The sequence below is a fragment of the Triticum aestivum genome, chromosome 5D (genome assembly GCF_018294505.1).
Source record: "Triticum aestivum cultivar Chinese Spring chromosome 5D, IWGSC CS RefSeq v2.1, whole genome shotgun sequence".
NCBI classification, from domain to species: Eukaryota; Viridiplantae; Streptophyta; class Magnoliopsida; order Poales; family Poaceae; genus Triticum; species Triticum aestivum.
Genome location: NC_057808.1, coordinates 513292196 through 513301275, shown reverse-complemented (window position 1 = coordinate 513301275; position 9080 = coordinate 513292196).

The window sequence follows — 9080 nt, the reverse complement described above, 5'->3', positions numbered from 1 at the left end:
CGATGGTGGCTGCCGCGACGGCAGCGACGACGGCGGCGGGGAAGCTTCCATTCCCGCTGCTCACGAGGACGAACTACGCGGCATGGGCGATGAGGATGAAGTACCTCTTGCGCGCCAATGGCGTGTGGGGCGCCGTTGATCGCGAGGCCACGTCCTCGGAGGTCGACAAGGGCAAGGAGGAGATGGCCATGACGATCATCTCCCAGTCCATCGACGACTCGACGCTGCTGCGAGTTGCGGAGAAGGAGACCGCGGCCGATGTGTGGGCGGCGCTACGCTCCATGCATGTGGGCGTCGAGCGCGTCCGAGAGGCGAGGGTTCAATCCTTGCGCTCGGAGTTTGATGGCCTCAAGATGGGTGATGCGGAGTCTGTGGATGACTTCGCAGCGAGGTTCACGACGCTCGTGGGGCTCATCCGTGAGCTCGATGATCAGATGGAGGAGAAGTACGTCGTGAAGAAGCTGCTGCGAGCCGTCTCCAACAAGTTCATCCACGTTGCTTCGTCGATTGCATTGTTCGGTGACACGAACAAGACGGCCATGGAGGAGGCCATTGGTTCACTCAAGGCGCACGAGGAGCTCGTCAAGGGGCGGGAGACGGCACGTGAAGAAGAGCAGCTCCTCATGGCGAGAGGGCATGACTCATTGCGAGGACGCGGCCGTGGTGGCCGTGGCCGTGGCCGCGGACATGGCCATGGTGGAGGGCGCAGAGACAAGAGCGAGGTACAGTGCTATAACTGTGATGACTTTGGACATTTTGCTTGGGAGTGTCCAGAGAAGAAGAAGGAGAACGAGGAGAAGGCGCTGCTGGCCGGCTACGGCAGCGACGGACCGGCTCTTCTTTGAAGTATCTGCGTGAAGAACGGCCATCAAGATTAGGAGGTTGAATGTTAGATATAATCTTGATGTCTTATGTATCTGCATGTTTACTTTCGTATTTGCATGTAGTAGCGTGTCTGTGTAGAGGTACGTGCGAGGCGTACACGTGATGGTTCAGTTTGAGGAGCATGCATGGTGAGACTCCAACGTGCAGTGAGAAGCTGCGGCATGCAAAGATCTGAAGCTAACGGGCTGCACAAGTTATCTAGGAAGTTGTTATGCATGCGTGTGTTAGTGCCATAAGAATAGGTGATGGATTAGTTGGTTAGTGGAGCAGGTCGTGTGCACAAGAGCCGGGCACGTTGTGGCCTGGCAGCTCGTGCGAGCTAGCTAGTTAAGCGTTGTAATTCAGTTTGTGTGGTTAAGAAATACAGAGAAGAAAAGCCGTGAGCTGTGTGATACAGCACGGCACCAAATATCATGTGTTCTTGTGTGTGTTGTGTGAAACAACTACGAGAGAAGAGGTGAGCTGAGAGAGTCGGCTCCAACAATTTGGTATCAGAGCTAGGTGATGAGGAAGACGATGCCGCGTGACACTTCAGCGAGTGGAGCGTTGGTGCCGAGCGACTCGGCGGCGATGGTGGCTGCCGCGACGGCAGCGACGACGGCGGCGGGGAAGCTTCCATTCCCGCTGCTCACGAGGACGAACTACGCGGCATGGGCGATGAGGATGAAGTACCTCTTGCGCGCCAATGGCGCGTGGGGTGCCGTTGATCGCGAGGCCACGTCCTCGGAGGTTGACAAGGGCAAGGAGGAGATGGCCATGACGATCATCTCCCAGTCCATCGACGACTCGACGCTGCTGCGAGTTGCGGAGAAGGAGACCGCGGCCGATGTGTGGGCGGCGCTACGCTCCATGCATGTGGGCGTCGAGCGCGTCCGAGAGGCGAGGGTTCAATCCTTGCGCTCGGTGTTTGATGGCCTCAAGATGGGTGATGCGGAGTCTGTGGATGACTTCGCAGCGAGGTTCACGACGCTCGTGGGGCTCATCCGTGAGCTCGATGATCAGATGGAGGAGAAGTACGTCGTGAAGAAGCTGCTGCGAGCCGTCTCCAACAAGTTCATCCACGTTGCTTCGTCGATTGCATTGTTCGGTGACACGAACAAGATGGCCATGGAGGAGGCCATTGGTTCACTCAAGGCGCACGAGGAGCTCGTCAAGGGGCGGGAGACGGCGCGTGAAGAAGAGCAGCTCCTCATGGCGAGAGGGCATGACTCATTGCGAGGACGCGGCCGTGGTGGCCGTGGCCGTGGCCGCGGACATGGCCATGGTGGAGGGCGCAGAGACAAGAGCGAGGTACAGTGCTATAACTGTGATGACTTTGGACATTTTGCTTGGGAGTGTCCAGAGAAGAAGAAGGAGAACGAGGAGAAGATACTGCTGGCCGGCTACGGCAGCGACGGACCGGCTCTTCTTTGAAGTATCTGCGTGAAGAACGGCCATCAAGATTAGGAGGTTGAATGTTAGATATAATCTTGATGTCTTATGTATCTGCATGTTTACTTTCGTATTTGCATGTAGTAGCGTGTCTGTGTAGAGGTACGTGCGAGGCGTACACCTGATGGTTCAGTTTGAGGAGCATGCATGGTGAGAATCCAACGTGCAGTGAGAAGCTGCGGCATGCAAAGATCTGAAGCTAACGGGCTGCACAAGTTATCTAGGAAGTTGTTATGCATGCGTGTGTTAGTGCCATAAGAATAGGTGATGGATTAGTTGGTTAGTGGAGCAGGTCGTGTGCACAAGAGCCGGGCACGTCGTGGCCTGGCAGCTCGTGCGAGCTAGCTAGTTAAGCGTTGTAATTCAGTTTGTCTGGTTAAGAAATACAGAGAAGAAAAGCCGTGAGCTGTGTGATACAGCACGGCACCAAATATCCTGTGTTCTTGTGTGTGTTGTGTGAAACAACTAAGAGAGAAGAGGTGAGCTGAGAAAGTCGGCTCCAACACTGTTAGTGGCCGGTATGGTGGCCGGACTATATATACGTGTTTGTGATGCATGTAAGCGCTCGTAGCCGTCGTAGTTAGGCTGGTAGTAGTAGCAAAACGGCCGCAGCGTTCCGTTCGTAGCCAGCCGGGTTGTACGCGTAGAGCGCGTCGTGGAGGCTGGGCTGAGCGGATGGATAGTGCGTAGATCGGGGAGGTGGGCAGCGATGTGCATGCATGCATCGGCCAAGTATAAAATCCCTCCTGGTTGAGTTTGTTACGAGAGCGCGTGCGTTGTGCGTCCAAGGTTGTAGCCCATGGTGGTTAGTCCAGCTATAAAGAAAAATGGCGTTGTGAGCGCCGGGGTGTTCGTCGCCGGAAATCAGTGTTGTCTTCTTCCTGTGTATGTGCCAGAGAGAGGGTGAGCTGAGGGTGAGCTAGGGCTAGCCGGTTCCAACAATTGGTATCATGAGCTGGTTCATCTTGGATGTCGTCCCCTTGCCGGAGGCATGCCGGCGGTGGCGGCGTTCGCCGGCGGCTGCGGTGAAGCTCCGGGCCGTGTGTCGGCCTGTGGAGGTGCGCGGCGCTGCGGCAGCCATGGCGGACGCGGAGGCGGCGCGTGGTGAGTCCACGGCGTGTGGTGTGGTCGGGCTCGTCAGGCGCGTCGGGTGTGCGCGGGACGTGCGGGACGCACCGGTGCGGTTGGGCTCGTCGGGCGCGTCGGGTGCGCGCGGGACGTGCGAGACGCCAGGGGACGTCAGGTATGTGTCGCCAGCGGAGGAGGAGCTCGGTGTATGTCGCCGGAGACGTGACGGAGCACGGTGGGACCGGCGTCAATCCGTCAGGTCGGGTCCGCGGGCTGGGTCACGGTCGTGCCGACATCGACGACGGGAGCTACACCAACTCCGACGACGACGACATCGTGGTTTAGGGACAGTATGTTAGGAAATAAACCACGAGTGTGTCATGGTGTGTGTGCCAGGGTCAGTCGCGTGCGTGTGTGCGTGGATGGCGCGCGAGTCCGAGCTCATGTCCGTGTCCATCCAGCGGCTAGGTCATGCGGCGATGGTTGTTAGTTGCAGCGAGCGCAGCAGATGCATGATGGTGACCAGGTATAGCGGAGGAGCACGTTGCTCACCGTGTTAAGAGGACCGGATCACTAGGATGGATATGCCTGCATGGTGTTGTTGGTGCATGCATGGTCGTGTCATGATGGAGATTTTTCAGGGTTGTTAGTGGGCGTGCGTAGGTGCTGTTAGTGGCCGGTATGATGGCCGGACTATATATACGTGTTTGTGATGCTTGTAATCAGTCGAGCCAAGTGAATACAGAGAGAAAAAAGGCCCTCGCGTTCGTCGCCGGGGCGGGCGTCCGTCGCCACGGGTGTTCGTTGCCCGACAAAATCCGTCTCCTCGTGTTCCTGTGATTGTTTGTCGATCCTTGGTTCCAACAGTCGTCATCATCCGAAAGACCATCCTCATCATCAGAGTAACGGGCTACGTCAATACCGAAGAGCCCATCATCATTGGGATCGGGATCAGCATAATGATTGAACGGAAAGACATCCCTGAGTCTAACTAGAGTACGGCGAACACAGGCGCCATCATCCCACGAGAACAACAGGACGAAGAAGTTGTCCATCACACCGGCCAAACCCAGCCGCGCGTCGTCAGCCGGCGCGAGAATAAAGTCCTCTCCCATTATTGCATATGTCGTCTTCGTCAGTAGAAGCCTCCGTGTCTCTAGGTGAAATTCTAGCACGTTGCTACCGTGTCCCGTCATCCAGAACACGGAGGCGCCGTTGCCTCGGCTTCCAGTCGAAGTAGCACCCCTCGTCCATGGTGGTTGCCGGTCGTCTACCCCACCTTCTGCTCACGGAGCTGTAGACGTACGCGAAGATGCGGATGGGACTGGGAGGGTGGAAGGGGCCAGGAGGCATGTACTCGATGTACGCGAAGACGACGCGGAATGGCGATGAGTGGCAGTCGCCCTGGTGGCCGTGATCGGCGTCGCAGACCAGTTCCGCGCCGCAGCTCTGTCTGCAGACGAAACCGGGCGCTGACGGAATGAGGTTATGTTCGTCGGTCAGGGGGTCCCACACAAGGATCTCACCGTGGCTGTTGTCGTCCCTAGAGGCATCGAGGAGCATGCGGCCGTGGGTGTACCGTAGCCGTGGAAACCAGATGCCAACGGCGGGGCCGGCAGATTCATCGCGCCTTTCATGGTGCGGGTGAAGTGAAGCTAGCCGTGGACGTCGCGCCGCCATGGTTTGTAGGACTAGGAGACAAAGGCGAGGGCGATAGGCTCCGGCCGGTGGAAGACGTTGCGGGGCATGTCGTCCGGTAGGTGCTTGGGTGGTTGCGGCGGCAGGGTGGGCTGGTCGCCGGCGTCGAGACGCTCATTCTCCATCAGGGCGGTTGCCTAGGGCTAGGGCTTGAGAGTTGAGAGACTAGCTAGGTAGAAAGATGGAGGAGGAGACGAGTGAGAGATCAGACCCAAGGCAAGGCTGTTCACGTATAATGTGTTACCTAGTCTCTTTCATCAGATCTGTCTTTTAGTTGCATTGGTTAGAGCATGCACTTCTACATGGGCAAAATGAATAGAGAAAGAAACGCAAGAGGGAAAGGCGCTGGCTGCACCTCGCCTGTAGCCAGCTCGCCTGCTCTGTCTCTGCTTCAGAAAGTTTTAAATGCGTCGCGTGGTAGTTACTAGTACTTACTATTCCAGTTACACCCTCTCTTCGCTTTTGCCTTAAGTTTCGTGAGAAGAATCTTTGCATTTTGTTTCTCCAAACTACCACTTAAACGTTTTAACAAAATAGACGAACTACAATATGTTTGCAAAAAAATCCCAAATCCCAATTTTTGGGATAGACGGTACATATCTAAAAGTGAATTTTACAGACAAGCTCTACCGCTTTATGTTTTGAGAAGCGCTATGGCTCACCCGACTGATTTCCATCTCGTCATCCGCCATCTCGCGTGTGTGATATATGTCCCTGTGAGAACTTAGCTTGGATTGCAACATGATCCATGTTTGAGTCACAACATGTTAGGTAATCCAAACATAAGTTGGTTTTAACTAGATAAGTTCTAGTTATGTGCGAGCTAGCAGTCTGCGTGAGACACAGGGTTGAGTCCGGTTAGGAAGTGATCAGCGCTGCCGTGTAATTAGATTAGGTAAGTTTTAGTTAAGTTTCCTAGTCCTATACGTCTGTGGCTATTGCCTTGTGTTGGCGAAGTATGTGTCCGTATAGGTCAAGGAAGTCTTGGTTGTGTCGGTTTGATGGTCAGGTCCTAGCGTGTATATATGCATGTATAGGGCTGCTAAGATTTGAACCGAAGAGAAACTCAGAACATAGAAATAAAGAGAGGAAATAGAAGGTGCGAGACACACCTTTGGCTACCAGTTCTTGTGCACGTGCGTTCGTGTTATTCTGATGTGATCGATCCTATGGGCGAATTTCCAACAACTGGTATCAGAGCAAGATCAAGGTGAAGTTGTGCTTGCCCTGGGGTGGCGACCCGACTAGCGCCTCGGGGCGGGCGATAAAGTCGCTGGTGGAGCGACGAGGAGGAGCGGGCAATCCAGTCGTTGGTGCAGCGACGACGAGGAGCGGACGATATAATCGATGGGTGGTGTAGCGATGTGCAGGATCATGTGGTAGTCGTTCCGTGGAGCAGCGACAAGAAGGCGGCAAGGACGCTGTAGCAAGCGAGGCGACGGATGATCGTCGTTCAACGGAACTACATGGAGGAGGGTGACAGGCTGCCATCGACAAGGCATTGGTGATCGTTGATGGTTATGGAGGTGCCGAAGTTGCGACACCGAGGAAATCATCGAAATCATCATTGGAAGGTGCAAGGTGGAGATGGCGAAGTTGCGAGCCGTCATCAAGGTGTGCACGTGAGTTCTTGTAAGATGTGTCCAAGAGCTCAGATGTGTCCAAGAGCTCAGATGTGTGAGTCTTCTGCTGCAGTAGAGATGCGTCACTGGCGGAGGAGAAGTGAGAGCGAGAGCGGGCGGAAAAAGGAATTTGTGCCTTGCGTTTCCGTTGGTGATCAAGGAGTTCCGGTGAGTTCATATACGACGAAGTTGAGTTGCGCGTATATGATGAGTTGTGATGCCGTCGGACGTGAAGCGTCGTTTGGTAAGTTGTGTCAACAACGACAAAGGAAAGATGTAAAGATATGGCAGGTGAACAGTTGTGTCTCCCTGTGTGCGAGCAACCGATGAGAAGACGGAGATCAACGTGAAGATGGACGCGCACCAGTTAAGTCGAGTTCCTGCATGAGGCTATGTGTTTAGTCTGCATGTAGCACGCTAAGATGCGGCAGCGTGGCTGGTAGTCTAGGTAATCGTTGGTTCTAGTCTGCAAGTCGGCATAAGAAGCAAAATATGGTGTTGAGGTGGTGGCGATTCTTGCAAGATGAGAGAAATTGCGGTCCGGTAAGTCGCGTCACCGGAGGCAATCGACGGGACAAGATGAAGAGGTGATCGTCTGCATGTCTCCTCGAGTAAAAAGTCAGATGTTTGGATTAGGGGGTGATTGTTAGGTAATCCAAACATAAGTTGGTTTTAACTAGGTAAGTTCTAGTTATGTGCAAGCTAGCAGTCTACGTGAGACACAGGGTTGAGTCCAGTTAGGAAGTGATCAGCGCTGCCGTGTAATTAGATTAGGTAAGTTTTAGTTAAGTTTCCTAGTCCTATACATCTGTGGCTATTGCCTTGTGTTGGCGAAGTATGTGTCCGTATAGGTCAAGGAAGTCTTGGTTGTGTCGGTTTGATGGTTAGGTCCTAGCGTGTATATATGCACGTATAGGGCTGCTAAGATTTGAACCGAAGAGAAACTCAGAACATAGAAATAAAGAGAGGAAATAGAAGGTGCGAGACACACCTTTGGCTACCAGTTCTTGTGCACGTGCGTTCGTGTTATTCTGATGTGATCGATCCTGTGGACGAATTTCCAACACAACACAACCCGAGAAGAAACGCGTTCTTCTACCCATTCTCTCTCGTGCGCGTGCGCGTACGAAACCCTATCCCAGCACCGCAGCCATGGATGGGATCGATGCAGAGCTCGTGCATGCAGGACGAGCGCGCAAGCTGGAAGTGCCCCTGGTGGCTGGCATGCCCATGGCCGTCTCCTCCATCACCTTTGACAAGGACCTCTCCGGTGGTTGCGGCTCCGGCTCCGAATACTTCGTCATTACAACACCTCCATCCCGGCGTCCGAGGACGGCAACGCTGATCTGGTCACCACCAACCCCCGAGTGTGACGCATCGCATCCTACACGGGCATGGGATTGTAACATGGTCCATGTTTCGGTCGCAACACGGGCCATCTTGCAATAGCACACCTATCCTTCTGAGAACTCAGCCTAGGATTCAACATGGTCCACGTTTCACTCAGAGCACAGATCATGTTGCAATCCTGCATGCCTGACACACGGTCCGTGAGTGATGTGCATGGTGGTTGTTGTTTAGTTTGTTAGACACACAAGTGCCAAACAATAGGAGGCGAACAATGAGTAGAATGGATGGAGCAGCCGTCCCACTGTGCTAGCCGCTTAATTCAGTAACATAGGAATCAAAATACTGCTCTCTATTATACAATATAGGTGGGCCATAGCGCGGACGAGCGCGTGTGCTCCTGTTATTTGGGCCAATGAAATAGTGTGTGGCCGGAGGTGGCATTAATTGATCGCTGAAACAGGTGGAGTTTTGAAGACGTAAATTGTTCACATACAAGGCTGGGCCCGTACTATCCACAGCGGGAGTAACATAGATGGTAACATCACACATTTTTAGGCAAAACTGATGATGTGACGAGTAATTAATAAGGAAAAAGAGGCATGTGATAACATAGCTAGTTACTATAACATCACACATACCAAGACAAGATGAGACTACAACCTAATAAATGAAGTGTTTCATGACACCACACATATGTTACTCCCCACTATAGAGGTAATAACGTAGACTAGTAACATATGCATATTACTAGTCTAAGTTACTACCCATTGTGACTAGTCTGACAGTGAAGTGACTACGTTCCGTCGGAACAGGAAGCCAACCTTCCTGGACTGCGGTGCGCAAACGGCCTCGGGGTGAGAAAAAAAAAGTTACCAATTTGAGGCCATTCCTGTCAGGTAGACTCGTCACTGGTGCCCGTGGCATAGCAGAGGTTTGAGAGGAAGAACATGGAATTAGGCATGATAGATTTAATTAATTATTGCTTTCCTTCATCTTACACAATGTACACTTTTTAGTGAACGGTAA